Genomic DNA, 18,519 nt, shown 5'->3' with positions numbered 1-18,519 from the left:
TGCAAGATAGGGTAGTGTGTGCGTGTGTTCCATCTTTCCAAAACCCCCCATTTAATTATTCTAATTGATTAATTGAATTGATTGTTGTTTATTAACCATTCCTTGTGGGATCGACCTCGTGCTTGTACGCTTTGCTACTGATGCAATTCGTGCACTTGCGAGTATACTTAGAATGAGATATGTTTTTATTTTGTTCTAAGAAAACAATCAACAAGTTTTTGGCGCCGTTGCCAGGGAATGGTGTCTAATATCAATGATTGATTTAATTAGTCATTATAATTAGGTTATATTAGTTAGATTTATTTTTGGTTAGTTTTTAGTTTTTAATAAATGCCATGACGTTATAAGCATTGTTTGGAACACACAAAAACCTCATTTCAGTGCATACTTGGTCCAATTTCGTCCAAATTGCACCAACATGTTCTCGATTGGTGAGAAAGTCATGTCAAAGCACTTTCTTATGTTAGAATTAGCGTTCTAGACCTTTTGAACCGCCTTTAGTGTTAAGAATGCACAAAAACGTAATTTCGGTGCATACTTGGTCCAATTACATTCTAATTGTACCAAAACGTTCCCATATAGCAAGAAAGACATGTCGAAACACTTTCTCATATTAGTATTAAGGTTCTAGACTTATTGAACAACAATTAGTGTTAAGAATGCACGAAAGCATCATTTCGGTGCATACTTAGTCCAATTTCGTCCTAATTAAACCAAAATGTTCCCAGATGGCAAGAAAGACATTGGGAACCACTTTCTCACATTAGGATTAGCGTTCTAGACCTATTGAACCACATTTGGTGTTAAGAACACACAAAAACGTCATTTCGGTGATTACTTGGTCCAATTTTGTTCAAATTGCACCAAAAGGTTCCCGGTTAGCAAGAAAGTCATGTCAAAGCACTTTCTCATGTTAGAATTAACGTTTTAGACCTATTGAATCATATTTGGTGTTAAGAACGCACATAAACGTCATTTCGGTTCATATTTAGTCCAATTTCGTCCAAATTATACCAAAACATTCCCGGTTGGCAAGAAAAACATGGGGAAACACTTTCTTTTGTTAGGATTAGCGTTCTAGACATTTTGAACCACATTTGGTTTTAAGAATAAACAAAAACGTCATTTAGGTGTATACTTAGTCCAATTCTGTCCAAATTGCACCAAAAGGTTCCCGGTTGGCAAGAAAGTAATGTCAAAGCACTTTCTCATGTTAGAATTAGCGTTCTATACCTTTTCAAAATCATTTGGTATTAAGAATGCACGAAAACGTCAATTCGGTGTGTGCTTGGTTCAATTTCATTCTAATTGTACCAAAACGTTCCCGGATGGCAAAAAAGACATGTCGAAGAACATTCTTTTGTTAGGATGTGTTCTAGATCTATTGAAGCACATTTGGTGTTATGAACCCTCAAAAACGTTAGTTCGCTGCATACTTGTTTCAATTTCGTCCAAATTGCACCAAAAGTTTCCGGTTGGCAAGAAAGTCACGTCAAATCACTTTCTCATGTTAGAATTAACGTTCTAGACCTTTTGAACTGGCTTTAGTGTTAAGAACGCACGAAAACTTAATTTTGGTGCATACTTGGTCCAATTTCGTTCTCATTGTACAAAAACATTCCTGGATGGCTAGAAAGACATGTCAAAGCACTTTTCATGTTAGGATTAGGGTTCTAGATGTATTGAACCACAATTGGTGTTAAGAACACACGAAAACATCATTTGGGTGCATACTTGGTCCAATTTCATCCTAATTGCACCAAAATGTTTCCAGATGGCAAGCAAGACATTAGGAACCACTTTCTCATGTTAGGATTAGCGTTCTAGACCTATTGATCTACATTTGGTGGTAAGAACATACAAAAACCACATTTCGGTGCATACTTAGTCCAATTTCATCCAAATTGCACCAAAAGGTTCTCGGTTGGCAAGAAAGTCATGTCAAAGCACTTTCTCTTGTTAGAATTAGCGTTCTAGAGCTATTGAATCATATTTAGTGTTAAGAACGCATATAAACGTCATTTCGGTTCATACTTGGTCCAATTTCGTCCAAATTACACTAAAACGCTCCCGGTTGGCAAGAAAAATATGGGGAAACACTTTCTCATGTCAGGATTAACGTTCTAGACCTTTTGAACAACATTTGGTTTTAAGAATACACAAAAACGTCATTTAGGTGTATACTTAGTCCAATTTTGTTTAAATTGTACCAAAAATGTTCCCGATTGGCAAGAAAGTCATGTGTAAGTGTTTTATGTTTTCCTTGAGCAGATTATTTAACCTTTAACCAGGCTCTAGGTTAACTCGCATGTGCGCAAATCGCGAGTAGAAAGCTTGCAAATACGAGGTCGATCCTATAGGGAATTGTACTAGTGTAATGATGATGAGTGTGCATTTTGCATCACTTTATGATACTAATTCCTTAACCTAGAGTGTTAGAACTCGATATTTTGTGTTTCTTGTCTTATTTTTGTGTTTTCAAGTCAAATGAAGTAGAAATGAGAAAAAGAAGCAAATGGAGCCATTTTGTGACATTTCCTGGTCAAACCAGGAAAACGAGTGAAATAGTCGAATGAGGATTCCTAGTCACACTAGGAAACATCAAGTTCAGAACCATCATTGCAGAGCCAGAAATGTGAAATCCTGATTCGAACAGGAAATCCTGGTTGAACTAGGAAACCTAACCCAACTAGGGAAAGGAGTCCTAATGACACTAGGAGACCCCAGGGGCAATATGGTCATTACAAGAAGTCGAAATGGATAAGGAATCTCTCATTTTCAAGGAATCCTAGTTGCACCAGGAAATGTTAGTCAAAGTCAACTCTACAAAGTCAAGGTTCCAGAAGCTTCTAGAAGGTGGTGGACATCCATGGAAAAAAAATGGAGGGAATAAATGAATTTGAATTCAAATGAAAATGAGGGGCAAAATGGGAAGTCAAAAGTCAAGGGCCCATGGGTCTAAGGGATGCCGAACCAAGATGGGCCATGCATGCACATGCATGGGCCCAAACCCTAGCAGCCCAAAGTCCATGCGTAAGGAGCAAGATGGCGGCCCATGCATGCGCATGCATGCCATGCAAACCCTAGCAGCCAAGGAATCCCATGCGCAAGCCCAAGATGCAAGCCCAAGGTGGAAGTCCATGGAGTGAAACCTTAGCCCATCACATGCGAGCCCAATGCACATCAAGGTCCAAGACCAGCAGCCCATGCGCAAGGGAGGGAGGCCTAGCTGACTTGCATGCGCCACTTAAGCCCAAAAGACCAAGCCCATGCTGCAAGCCCACAAGCTCTAACCCTAGCTGATGCCGCAAGCTACAAGGAGAAGAAACCCTAGCAGCCGCATGTTTTCTCTTCCTTGCCTCTCAAGGATTACACCTCTATATATATCCCCTTAATTCAGAACCCTGGGGTCCGGACTTCACACTTTTTGCACCAGCCGAATTCTCCTTGCCTCCTAGTTTATTTTTCTGTTCTAGGTTTTATTTTTCAGTTTTTAGTTTTGTACTTGTGAGGGCTAGCCAAAAGTTGAGAGAGAGATAGGAGTGGCGTGGCTGCAAGGAAGAGCATCCCTAAGCCGCAAGCCCTAGCTCACCATAGCCGTGAGCCAATTGCTTGTGCAAGGTACCTTCTCTTCCTTGTCTTGTCGCAGCCCCTCCCACTTGTTTTCCTTGATTTTTCTCCTAGTTTTCTATTTTCTTGTTGGATTATGTTACTGAATTTATTTAATTTATGATTCTGATTTTCTTTTGTGCATGGTTCTGATTTCTTTTAGTTTATGCAATTTAATTTAGTTGTTTAGTTTATGCCTTTAGTTTTGTGTACTTTGTGTTTCTGATTTTATTGTTAAGCATGAATTGGGATTTCATTATTTATTGTTGCTGTTTTTATATATTTAATATAAGTGTGTAGGTCAGTTATTCTATCTTGCATGTTAGTCGTAGGTCGATTAATGGATTTGCATGTTCTAACAAATCGTTTATCCGTCTCTTGGTCTGTTAGTTTGATGTTTGCATGTATTAAATTTCCACTATCTATTATAACCCGTCACTAGTTGTTTGCATCCTATGACTGGCCACCTTAGGGTAATTGCATCTAGTTTATTTGTTAGGTTTAGCTGTGAAATAGTCAAAGACACTAAACCACAAGTAACAAGCGAATAAGGGATTATTCTTGGTAGTGAGGTTGGGCGACCTCTATAAGGAAATAGTCAAAGCTTATATGTTGTGCATGTTTGACGTTCTCATAAAACTTAATGACTCCTGCATGGGTAACAGCTGCCTTAGCTTGAACTAGGGAACATGTAGGTTAACTGGCTAAGGAAGGCCCAATAAGCTCTTAGTTTATGCATTAGGAGAACAATTGCGAGAAAGTAACTAGCCAAACCTTTTTAGCAGTCAAACTTTAATATGTTGTGTTCAAATTAACTGTCATTAGCCTTGGATGGTTATTGCATGCTTATCTGATTTGAAACCGAAAACTTAACATTGCAAGATAGAATAAAGGGTGTGTGCGTGTGGTGATGTGTGCGTGTGTTTCCATCTTCCAAAACCCCCCATTTAGTTATCCTAGTGATTAATTACATTGATTTGTTGTTTATTAACCATTCCCTGTGGGATCAACCTCGTACTTGTATGCTTTGCTACTGATGCGATTCGTGCACTTGCGAGTATACTTGGAATGAGATAATTGCTTATTTTGTTCTAGGAAAACACATCAACAAATGACTACTAACTGAACTAAATTCAATTAAATCTACACTAACTCACACACATAAAATAGGGGGGTTTAGATTTTTTTTGAGACTAGCCTTAACTGAATATTTAGTTATGCATAATTAAATTAACAATTAAATAAAACATGATTAAAAGAAAATAAAAGGGAAGAAGGGAGAGAGAGGCGGCAGCTTGGCTGGCCTTTGGCTCCACGGCAACACAGCAGCAAGGTGGCACAAGGTGGCTGCAAGGTGACGCAAGGTGGCAGCGGCACTGCTCCTTCTTCTCCTCCTATGGCTCGGCACAAACAAAGAGAGAGAGAGGCGGCTGCGTGAGAAAAATAAAGGAGAGCGGGCTGCTAGGGTTTGGCGGCTAGAAAGAGAAAGGAGGCTAGGGTTTTCAGAACTTTGCAAGGAACTCTCTCTTTGTGCTATAAAGATGTATTTATAGAGTGAAGGGGGCTGAAGTTTTCCTCTTCTTTTCAATGTAGAATTCAGAATTTTCCTTGTCAATTAGGTCAACTTGTGGGCTTTGGGTACCAAAAAGAATAGCAAGGAATGGGCCTTGAACATTTCTTGGGTTGTACTTCTGTTTCTGGTTGCGGGTCTGCTGCGCTGCCTTCACCAAAACGGCTATAACTTGGGCTAATTCCCCGCGAAGCTAACATGCGTATCTTTCCAACTATATATGGCATGCTGTCGAAGTTGCTGCTCATTTTCACAGAGTTTTGACTTTCCTTCTTTCACTTGGATTCTTTGTGATATTTGACCAAATCTTGCAATATCTCTTATCCAAATCAGAATTTCAACTTAAAAGAAAGTCTTCTAGGTCAAGAAATAGATATGTACTTCATCCGCTTAGGCTTGGCGCATGGCATAGACTTAGGGCCCAATCATCCCTTCTTGCACCTCAAGTCTTCTAGAATCTTCTGAAACCTTTGACTTGTTGACTTTGACTTTGACCACTTCTCCTCATCCACCAAGGAATCCTTGTGGAAGTAGAATCCCTATCTCACTTGGATTTCACATTTACCATTTTGCCCATTATGATTCCTATCTTCATTAGAACATCATTACCTATCCGGATTAGGTTTCCTAGTTCAATTAGGATTTCTCATATTTGGCCTCGGATCTTCATGATTTCTTCTTATTCAAGCTTGATCTTTCCTTGTGAGACTTGGAATCCTAGTTTGACTGAGATTCAGCTTTTCCTGGTTTGATTAGATTTCTCCTTTTTTCCTAGTTTGACTAGGAAACGTCCTAAATCGGCTCTTTTGGCTCATTTTCTCTTCTTTGCTCATTTTATCCTATAAAAGCATAAAGAAACTAACAAAACACAAAATATCGAGTTCTTACACTCTATGTTAGGGAATTAGTATCATAAAATGGTGTAAAATGAGCACTCAACACATCCCCAAACTTAGGTTTTTCTAGTCCTCGAGCAAAAAGAACAAGGAAGAGACTCAAGATAGAGTCAAAACATCCCAACACATGAATTCATGAGTACAGCCACCAATAGCATAGTCAAGCAGGTACATAGAGAATTTATTCTTCAACTTCTAATAATGCTTCAATTAACATACCTTACTGCTCCATTGAGCATATAGGTCATCGTTAACACAAACTCAAGTGTCAAACAAACAAAAGTAAATCAGCATATATAAAATAGCATCAACTCCAATTCTCACAATGACATACCCTCAACAATAAAGCGCTCAGAGATTGAGTTTACATGTGCACTAAAGTATACGTGAGAGATAATATGTAACAAATACAAAGAGCTCACATATTTTACATGAAAGAAAGGCACATTGAAACAAAAGCACTGATCTCAAGAGGGGGAATTAAAATACTTGGAATATAATTAATAACCATAGGCTTCCCTTTTATCTAAACTCCACATAATGAACCACATTTCTCCCAAGATCAAGTAGGGCTTTCATAAGGGTTGTAATAGAGGCTTAGGTTAGGATATGGTATTGAAATGAAACGGATAACAAAGGGCTACAGACTATGGATTTGCACAAAGAAAACAATGGAGGTATTCCTTGCAGTTTGCACTCATACCTTTCTAATTCAATCTTTTGAAATCGTTCATTCTTTTTGTTTCTTTTCTTTTATTTTAGGGTACATCATACATTCTTAATCTCATTTTCTTTTGCATTAAGCTATGCATAAACATTTCTTTCAGCCTCACAATTCACCAACTCAATACAAATCCATAGTTAAGGTAAACAGGTAGAGTAAAACTCCCCCAAACTTAGGGTTTGGTATAGGGGTAAACAACGAAAAGGTCCTCAGGCTCAAAATGATTGACTAGGGTTATAACACAACGTAGGCTTTAGGCTATGGGTTAAAAACAAACAAGGCTTAATATCATTTCTTAAGATTCATATAGTTATACCCATGCTTTGTATAGAATAAGAAAGAAGTTCTAGCTCTTTGATTCACAATTATATTTCAAGTACTTAATCAAAAGAAAAAGTAATGAGATCACAACAACTTTATATGACAAAAAAAGATTAGAGTACTATTGACACTCAAGAATTGAAGTACAGGGCTCAAAAGCTCACTTAGGTCATACAAGTCTACTCTATCAAATATATGCATCTCTAGTCATGCAAGTCATCACTTAAGTTCATGAAACAAAGGCCCAAGTTCATAGAGTTGTAAAGCATGTTATGAAGCAATACTAGAAAAAGAAGAATACATACTATATATACAAACTAAATATGCTCATAACAACCATACACAATCAAATCAATTAGTTGGGGACTCAAGACTACCCAAAACAAACAAAAAGACTCAAAAACTTTATTGTTAAAATATTGTTGCACACTTATAAAGATTCAAATCCATCACTAAGGTGGATGAAATCTTAAGAACAGATGCATTTTGATGTGGGTTTGACACCCTCAGTTTAAAAATGAAAGTTAAATTTTTTTTTTTGTCCTAAAAACTACAAACTTAAAAACTAACAACAAACACACTAACTAAATAAAAATAAATGAATGAAAAATGCAATGCACAATGAAGTGAAAAGAGGAAGGCAAAAACAACAAATAAAACAAAACTACTTAAATGAGCAGAGAGAGGATGAAAAACGTACCTTGGCTGGTGTGAAAATGGCTTGCCCACACTTATGTACCGAATCATGTTGAGTGCTCATTTTACACTATTTTATGATACTAACTCCCTAACTCAGAGTGCAAGAACTCGATATTTTGTGTGTTGTTAGTTTGTTTTTGTTTTTATAGGATAAAATGAGCAAAGAAGAGAAAAGGAGCCGAAAGAGCCATTTTTAGACGTTTCCTAGTCAAACTAGGAAAAGTGGAGAAATCCTGGTCACACTAGGAAATGCCGAATCCCAGTCAAACTAGGATTCCTAATCTCACAAGGAAAGATCAAGCTTGAATAAGAAGGAATCATGATGATCAGAAGCCAGAAATGAGAAATCCTAGTTGGAGCAGGAAATCCTGTTTCAACTAGGAAACCTAATCCAAGTAGGAAATGGAGTCCTAATGAAGATAGGAATCATGAGGGGCAAAATGGTAATTGTGAAATTCCAAGTGCAATAGAAATCCTAAGTCAACAAGGATTCCTAGGTGGACAAGGAGAAATGGTCAAAAGTCAAAGTCAACAAGTCAAAGGTTCTAGAAGCTTCTGGAAGACATTGGGCCAAAGCACAAATGGATGAGATGAATTTCAGCCAAGGGATTGGGTTTGGGCCAGGCGTGAAACCCTAAGGAGGGTGCGGCATGGGCTTAAGTGAAACCCTAGGGGCTGGCGCATGGACTTTAGGTGATGGGCCATGCAATTGGCGCATGGGCTGAAGGAGATGGACTCAAGTGACTTGCGCAAAGGGCTGCTGTATGTGCATTGGGCTTAAGTGAGTATGGCCTTGGTCCATTAGGTCAAGTTACATCAATCCCACATTGGAGAGGAATAGAAAATGCAGCCCCACTCCCCTCTATAAATATATCTTTAAAAATCAGAAAAAGGGGTGCTGAAGTTTTGTTCTCTTCTCTTTTATTTTTCGGAAACCCTAGTTAGCTTTTCTTCCATTCCCTAGCCGCAGCCCCCTCTCCTTTCCTCTGGCCACAAACCCTAGCAGCACCCTCTCTCTTGTTCTTGTTGTGCCGCAGCCACCATCTCCCCCTTTCTCTTTATTCTTCTTCTTTTCTTTTGTGGTCGAACCTAGCAGCCACTTTTTCTTGTGTGCTTTCTTTTATTTTGTGCTGAATTGAAGACGGAGGATCAAGTGAAGCCGCAGCCACCACCACCAAGTTGCACCACCTAGCAGCAGCTCCCTCCAGCAGCCCCGCTTTCACCATCTTGCTGCAACCTTGCCGAGCACCTCAGCCTCCTTGCCGTGGAGCCCAAGGTCGAGCAGCCCCATTGCACACCACCATTGCAGCCGCACCTCCACCTTGCTGCCCCGGCTTGATCTCTCTTTCTTTTATTTTTATTTCCATTATTTTAATTATGCATTGTTTATTTGTGGATTTAATTATGCATAGTTAAATATTGGGCTAGGGCTAGGATGAAGCCCTAGCATTGCTGTTCATTTTCACTATGGATTATCAATAATTTAATTGTTTATATGTTGACAAATCTTGGATCTCTGCTTAAATTGACTCTATTTGTTTTGCATCTTTGACTGATCACCTTAGGTTGCATGCATCTAGATTTATGTTCTGAAACTAAACAAGCTCGAAAGGATGATAGTTTCAGTAGGCAACAAGTGGGTATCCTAAGATAATATTCATGAGAAAAGAGATCATAGAGGACATAGAGTACATTAATTTGGAGCTATGCGCTATGTGTTTGTCACTCTCACAGATCGTAACGACTCTTGCATGGGTAACAGCTGCCTTAGCTTAGAACTAGGGAACATGCAAGTTAACTGGCTAAGGAAGGCCCAAGAAGCTCTTAGTTTATGCACAGTAAGGGGAGTAATTGCTAAAAGTGACTAGCCAAACCTTTTAGTAGATGAACTTTGTCAACATGTTTATATATTGATTGTTATTATCCATAGTAAAGTGAATGGTATGCTAGCGGTGGATTCTGACCCCTAGTGTTCTTTATTATTGTTTTACCCGAAATTTTTCAGTTGTCATTTTAAAGTTTGTTATTTCTCTGTTTATTTAGTTTAGCCTTAAAAACCAATCAAAACCCCCCATTTGCATGTGTGAGTTAGAGTTGAGTTAATTGAATTTAATTGAGTTAGTAATCGTACACTAGTACAATTCCCTGTGGGATCGACCTCGTATTTGTAAGCTTTGCTACTTAGCGATTCGTGCACTTGCGAGTTAACCTAGAGCTCAGAAAAGGTTATTTAATTTGCTCTAGGAAAACATGGAACAAATCACCTCCTCTTCTTCTTCCATCTCTTGGGTTGCCTCCCAAAAGTGCTAAGTTTCATGTCTTCAGTCAGACCTAGTCTTGTACTATAAATCAAACTCTTCTTGGTTCAGCTCAAAATCAGGTTCAAGGAAAGGCTTCACATGATGGCCATTGACCTTAAATATGTTCTCATTCTTTTGATTCTTGATTTCAATTGTTCCATAAGGAAACACTCTAATCACCTCATAGGGTCCAGTCCATCTAGAACGCAACTTTCCTTGGAAGAGACGTAATCTTGTGTCATATAATAACACCTTCCCTCCAACAATGAATTCCCTTGGCTGTAATTTCTTATAATGATACCTCTTGGTCCTTTCATTGTACAACTTAGCATTCTTATATGCAAAATGTCGTATTTCCTCCAGCTCACTAAGTTGCAACTTCCTTCGGTCACCAGCTATGTTTATATCCAAATTGAATTTCATAATCGCCCAATATGCCTTATGCTCAAGCTCAACTAGTAAATGAAAGACTTTCCCATAGATTAATCAAAAAGGGGACATTCCAATGGGTGTCTTGTATGTACTGCGATAAGCCCATAATGCATCATTAAGCTTGGTAGACCAATCCTTCCAATTAGCAAGCACAATTCTTTCCACAATGAACTTGATCTCACGATTAGAAATGTCCACATGCCCACTCGTCTGTGGATGATATGGAGTAGCCATTTTATGTCTGATACCATATTTCTTCGTCAAGGCTTCAAACAACTTATTGCAAAAATGTGATCCTCCATCACTAATGATTGCCCTTGGGGTACCAAATCATGCAAAGATGTTGGTCTTAAGGAAATTGAAGACCACTCGTGCATCATTAGTCCTACGAGCGACAGCTTCCACTCATTTAGACACATAATCAACCCCCACCAGAATGTACTCGAATCCAAAAGAAGAAGGGAATGGTCCCATGCAATCTATGCCCCAAACATCAAATATCTCGACTTCCAACATTTGATCACGAGCAGAAATGTTTCCCATCTTCTTATATCTGTTGCACGTGAGGTAAAACTGATGACAATCATGAAAAATAGTGGGCCAAAAGAAACCTTCTTCAAGAATCTTGTAAGCAGTCTTATTTCCCCCTCCATGGCCTCCACACTCTTTAGTATGTCACATCTCAATGACACTCTTTTGCTCCACTTCCGGTACACATCGTCTTATCAATTGGTCGGCTCCATATTTGAACAAGTAGGGATCATCTCACACATACTGTCTGGCATCATGCAAGAACTTCTTCCTTGGGTAGTGAGTCAAATCGTTAGGCAACACTCCGCTTGCTAGATAATTCGCTATTTCAGCATACCATGGAGTAGTTAAAATAGCAAGAAGTTGCTCATTCGGGAATGATTCTCGTAATGGTAATGCGTCCTCTTCAGCTTGTTCTTCATTGATAAGTCTACTCAAATGGTCTGCCACCATAATTTCACAACCTTTCTTGTCTTTGATCTCTATCTCAAATTCTTGTAGCAACAGAGTCCATCCAATCAATCTTGGCTTTGCATCCTTCTTATTCAACAAATACTTGAGAGCGGCATGATCTGTGTAGATGGTGATCTTAGACCCAATCAAATAACTTCTAAATTTATCCAAAGCAAAAATCACAGCAAGCAACTCCTTCTCGGTAGTAGAGTAATTCAATTGAGCATCATTTAGAGTCCTACTTGCATAGTAAATCACATGCGGCAGCTTCTCTACTCTTTGTCCCAAAGCAGCTCCAATAGCATAGTCACTCGCATTACACATGAGCTCAAAAGGCAAATTCTAATCGGGGTGGTATAATAATTGGAGCGGAGGTGAGTAGCTTTTTTAATTTGTTAAATGCAACCAAGCAGTCTTTATCAAACTCAAAATTCACCTCTTTTTGCAATAAGGTGCACAAAGGCCTCGAAATCTTAGAAAAATCCTTAATGAACCTCCTATAGAACCCAACATGGCTTAGAAAACTCCTTACTTCTTTAACACTTGATGGAGGCAGCAATCTTTGTATCACATCAATCTTGGCCTTATCAACTTGTATACCATCCTTAGAAATCACATGACCCAAAACTATCCCATGTTGTACCATAAAATGACATTTTTCCCAATTAAGCACTAAATTGGCTTCTTGACATCTTTTCAAAACAAGAGATAGATTATCAAAGCATGCATCAAAAGAAAAACCAAAAACAGATAAATCATCCATAAATACCTCCATGATTTGTTCCACTATGTCGAAGAAAATAGATATCATGCATCTTTGAAATGTTGCGGGTGCATTACATAATCCGAATAGCATCCTCCTATAAGCAAACGTACCAAACGGACATGTGAATGTGGTCTTCTCTTGATCCTCAGGTGCAATAGCAATCTGATTGTACCCACTATAACCATCCAAAAAGCAATAGTAACTATGGCCAGCCAATCTTTCTAAAATCTGGTCAATGAATGGCAGAGGAAAATAATCTTTTCTTGTGGCGGTGTTAAGCTTTCAATAATCAATACAAACACGCCAACCGGTTTGTATCTTTTGGGGAACCAACTCATTATGCTCATTCTTCACCACAGTAATACCACTTTTCTTTGGAACCACTTGAACAGGACTTTAAATCACTAATAGGATAAATAATACCAACATCCAACAATTTGATTACCTCATTACGCACAACTTCTTTTAGAGTTGGATTCAGTCTTCTTTGGGCATCATGGGTAGGCTTAGATTTCTCCTCAAGAAAAATCCTATGCATATACACTGTTGGTGAGATCCCCTTGATATCGGCTATGGTCCATCCCAATGCTAACCGATTTTCTTTTAGAATTCCCAAGAGTCTTTCTTCCTCACGTATACTCAAATTAGATGCAATAATTACAGGCAAGGTCTCATCTTCTCCCAAGAATGCATATTTCAAATGCTCAGGTAACGGCTTTAGCTCCAATTTAGATGCTTGTTCACTAGACTCTGGCGTTCCCAAAGCAACCTCCAATGGTTCCTCTGCAAAGCTAGTCTCGCACACTTCTTTAACCAATAGATCCAAAATATCAATTCTTAAAAAATCATTCTCCTCTCTCAGATACTTCATAGCACCAAAAACATCAAACTCTACTGTTTCACCAAGAACAGACATTGTCAACTTCCCATTACTCACTTCAATCTTGGTGTTTGACGTGGCCATGAATGGTCTTCCCAATATGATTGGTAGCTCTTTTTCTCTAATTGGAGTGTCTTCCATGGCAAGAATAATGAAATCCGCAGGCATGATCAAATCTGCAACATGAACCAGTACATCTTCAACCACACCTCTTGGAATCTTTACTGAACGATCTGCCAATTGAAGAGTAACACCAGTGGGTTTAAGCACTCTGTTGATTCTTTTCTTATAACAAAATAAACATGCATCTCATTCTAAGTATACTCGCAAGTGCACGAATCGCATCAGTAGCAAAGCGTACAAGCACAAGGTCGATCTCACAGGGAATGGTTAATAAGCAACAAATCAATTCAAATAATCAAAAGAATGACTAAATGGGGGGTTCAGGAAGAATGGAACTCACGCACACCCACACGCACACACCCATTATCCTATCCTGCAATGTTAAGTTTTCAGCTTCAAATCAGATATACATACTCTAACCATCCAAGGCTAATGACAAATCAATTCAAACACAATGTATCAAAGTTTGACTGCTCAAAAGGTTTGGCTACTTACTTTCTCGCAATTGTTCTCCTAAGGCATATGTTAAGAGCTTCTTAGGCCTCCCCTAATCAGTTAACTTACATGTTCCCTAAGCAGAATTAAGGCAATTGTTATCCATGCAAGAGTCATTAAGATCTATTAGAACGTCAAACATACACAACATACAAGCTTTGACTATTTCCTTATAGAGGTCGCACAAAACCATTACCAAGAATAATCCTTTATTCCCTTGTTACTTGTGATTTAGTGGCTTTGACTATTTCACAGCAAAACCTAACAAATAAACTAGATGCAATTATCCTAACGTAGCCAGTCAAAGGACGCAAACAACTAGTGACAGATTCAATCAGATAATGAGAATTAAATACATACAAACATCAAATTAATTCATCAAGAGACGGATAAACGATTTGTTAAAGCATGACATCTCTAAAAATCAACCTACGACTAACATGCAAGATAGAATAATAAACTACATAATTAAAATATAAAACAAAATCTGAATAACATAAATAAAATCTCAATCCATACTTAAAATTAATTCAGAAACACAAAACTAAAATAAAAGAAGAATTCTAGACGAAAAATTAAAGAACATCAAAGAGGGGGGCTGCGGCAAGAAGAGGAGAAGAAGGGAACCTCACACAAGCAGGTGGCTCACGGCTAGGGTGAGCTAGGGCTTACGGCAAAGGCACCTTCTCTCTCTTGCTTGTCACGCCAACCTCTCTCTCTTTCTCTGATTTCAGCCTCTCTCTCTTTCTCTCTCTGATTTTGGCCTCTCTCTCTTTCTCTGAAAATCTGAAAGTGTGAAAATAATGGAACCCTCAATAATGAGAGAATAATATATATTTATAGAGGTGAGGGAGAAATCCTTGTGAGGCAAGGCTTAGGATTTGCGGCAGCAGCTAGGGTTTAGGGAACCTTGGGCTTGCGGCAAGGCTTGTGCAATGGGCTTAAGTGACTCACGCCTAGGCCTCTAGGGTTTCTGTTGCTCCTTTTTGTACAACTTGTTTGACTTGGAATTTAGAAACGAATACCAAGTTGTAGCTTGCAAGTATACGAATCGCTCATGTAAGCATAGCGTATAAGTACGAGGTCGATCCCACGAGGAATAGGTAAATACACATCAAACCAATTCAACTTACCAACTAGAATAACCAAACACACACACACGACATGGGGGTTTGTAGATTGTTAAACTCACACACACCACCACATACACACACACACACAATTTGCAATGCTAAGAATTCAGAATCCACACCAATTGATGGAAATACAACCAAGCAATTCAAGATAATGCATAAATGTAATAAAGTTTACAAGCCAAAGGCCTTTTTGAGGACACTCCTAACTATTGTTCTCCTTATGCATATACTAAGAGCTTCTTAGGCCTCTCCTAGTCAGTTAACTTGCATGTGTCCTAAGAGCTTTGTTAGGCATTCCCTAGGCGCATGTTAACCATACAAGAGTCATTAAGTTTTGTGAAAACGATAAACACATAGCGCATATCTCCAAATTAATGTACTGTATGTCATCTATGATCCCTTTTCTCATGAGTACGTTCTTAGGATACCCACTTGCTGCCAATTGAAATTATCAACCTTTTGAGCATATTTAATTTCACAACATAATCTAGATGCAATTACCCTAAGGTAGCTAGTCAAAGGGTGCAAACAAATAGAATCAATTTTACTAGGGATCAAGGATTTACTACATGCATCAAATTAAATCACAAGTGTCACCATTGCATAACTCACAATTAAAGTTTCATCATCCATCTTAGCAAAGTAATAAAAAAACTCAAAACATAATAATAAAGAAAATAAAAGATCTAACTTCCATTATAATAATTAAATCCACAATGAAAGCAAGAACAACTAATTAATTAAAGAAAAAGAAGAAAATCAAAAGAAAAACAAAGAACATCACAAGAGGGTGGCAGCGGCACAAGAGAGAAGAAGAGGAGAGACATAGCAGCAAGGAGGCTCACAGCAAAGGTGAGCTAAGGCTGCGGCACATGGTCTCTCATTCTCCCTCAAGTGGCGCCACCCTCTCACTCTCTCTCTGAAATTCGGCCTCCCCCTCTCTCTCTGAATTCTGAAAATATAAAAATATGGGAACCCAAAACAATGAGAGAATAGGATATATTTATAGAGGTGAGGTGAGGATTCCTTGGGAGGTAAGGAGAAGACAAGGTGCAGCTAGGGTTTCATTAAAAGAACATGGGCTTAAGTGAATTTCTTGCTCCTTAAGACTTCTAATTTTCGGCCAAAAGTGGGCCTTGGGCTGATTTGGGCTCTTTTTGGGCGTAACTTATTTTCAGCTTGCGGAACTGCTGCGCTACCTCCACTAAAATGATCATATCTTGAGCTAGAAAACTCAAAATCGAAATCCATAAAATTCCCTAGGAAGCTAACATCCGTATCTTTCCAACCATATATGGCATACTACCTGGTTCTCTCTGGAGAATTACAGAATTGCTGTCGAAATTGGTGCTCTATTTTCTAGGGTTTTGACTTCTTTTTCAGCTAGGATTCCTTGGGCTTTCTCTTTGCATGGCGTGATGGACTTGGGCTGCTAGGTTTAGGCGCATGGGTTTGCATGGGATGCATGGCTTGCGCATTGATGAGTGTTCATTTTACGCTATTTTATGATACTAACTCCTTAACCTAGAGTGTTAGAACTCGATCTTTTTGTGTCTGTTGTCTTGTTTTTGTGTTTTTAGGTCGAATGAAGCATAAATAGGAAATAGGAGCAAATGGAGCCGTTTGGGGACATTTCCTGGTCAAACTAGGAAAAGAGCTGAAATCCTAATCAAATGAGGATTCCTAGTCACACTAGGAAACATCAAGTCCAGGACCATCATTGTCGAGCCAGAAATGAGAAATCTTGATTGGAACAGGAATTCCTGGTTGAATTAGGAAACCTAACCCTACTAGGGGAAGGAGTCCTGATGACACTAGGAGACTCCAGGGGCAATATGGTCATTACGAGAAGTCAAAATTGATAAGGAATCTTTCATTTACAAGAAATCCTAGTTGGACTAGGAAAGGTTGGTCAAAGTCAACTCAATCAAGTCAAGGTTCCAGAAGCTTCTAGAAGGTGGTGGACATCCATGGAATCAGATGGAAGAAATGAATTCGAATCCAAGAAGGAGAGAGGGGTAAAATTGGAAGTCAAAGTCAATGGTCAAGGGTCAACCATATCATGTCATGAAGTCAATTGGGCTTTGGGCCAAGGTGAAGTCGAAATCCACAAGAATAGTGAGGTGGCAGCCCATGCATGCATGCGCATGCCATGCAAGCCATGCGCCAACTCTAGAGCCCAAGCCATGCAAGCCATGCATCCCTAAAGCCCATCACGCCACTTGCTTGTTGCAGCCAGCCCATGTTCTTTTAAAGGAAACCCTAGCCCATCACGCCTACAAAGAGAAAGCCCAAGGAATCCTAGCTGAAAAAGAAGTCAAAACCCTGGAAAATAGAGCACCAATTTCGACAGTAATTCTGTAATTCTCCAGAACGAATCAGGTAGCATGCCATATATGGTAGGAAAGATACGGATGTTAGCTTCGCAGGGAATTTTACGGATTTCGATTCCGAGTTTTCTAGCTCAAGATATGGTCATTTTAGTAGAGGTAGCGCAGCAGTTCCGCGAGCTGAAAACGAAGTTACGCCCAAAAAGAGCCCAAATTAGCCCAAGGCCCATGCTTGGCCGAAAATTAGAAGCCTTAATGAGTAAGGAATGCACTTATCCCACATTGAAGAGAAAGAGAAATCTCAGCCCCATTCTCCTCTATAAATACATCTTTATAACTCAAGGAGGGGGTTCTCCTCTCTGAAATTTCAGAAACCCTAGCCTAGTCTCTCTCTCTTCTTGCCGCACACCATAGCCTCCTTTCTCTCTCTTTCTTTTCTCACGCACCCTAGGAACCCTAGCAGCCCCCATTATTTCTCTTCCCTTGCCGCAGCCACCATCATCTCTCTTTCTTTATTTTTCTGCTGAACCGAAGGAGGAGGAAGAAGTCGAGCCGCTGCCACCTTGTGCCGCCGCTGCTGCCACTCTCTAGGGATGTTCTTTTATTTTTGTTTTGGAATTCTTATTTCTTTTGTTTGATTCTAGTTTTTAATTGTTTTGTTTAATTAGTTTGCTTTCCAACATGGATTGGGAATTTATTTATGTTATTCAGATTTTCTTTTCTATTTTAATTATGTAAGTTATTTATTCTATCTTGCATGTTAGTTGTAGGTTGATTAATGGATTTGCATGCTTTAACAAATCGTTTATCCGTCTCTTGGTCTGTTAGTTTGATGTTTGCATGTATTAAATTTCCATTATCTATTTGAACCCGTCACTAGTTGTTTGCATCCTTTGACTGGCCACCTTAGGGTAATTGCATCTAGTTTATTTGTTAGGTTTAGCTGTGAAATAGTCAAAGACACTAAACCACAAGTAACAAGGGAATAAGGGATTATTCTTGGTAGTGGGGTTGGGCGACCTCTATAAGGAAATAGTCAAAGCTTATATGTTGTGCATGTTTGACGTTCTCACAAATCTTAATGACTCCTACATGGGTAACAGCTGCCTTAGCTTGAACTAGGGAACATGTAGGTTAACTGGCTAAGGAAGGCCCAAGAAGCTCTTAGTTTATGCATTAGAAAAACAATTGCGAGAAAGTAACTAACCAAACCTTTTTAGCAGTCAAACTTTAATATGTTGTGTTCAAATTAAT

This window comes from Dryas octopetala, chromosome 1, assembly GCF_963921425.1.
Source record: "Dryas octopetala chromosome 1, drDryOcto1.1, whole genome shotgun sequence".
Lineage (NCBI taxonomy): Eukaryota > Viridiplantae > Streptophyta > Magnoliopsida > Rosales > Rosaceae > Dryas > Dryas octopetala.
This window is presented reverse-complemented; position numbering follows the sequence as displayed.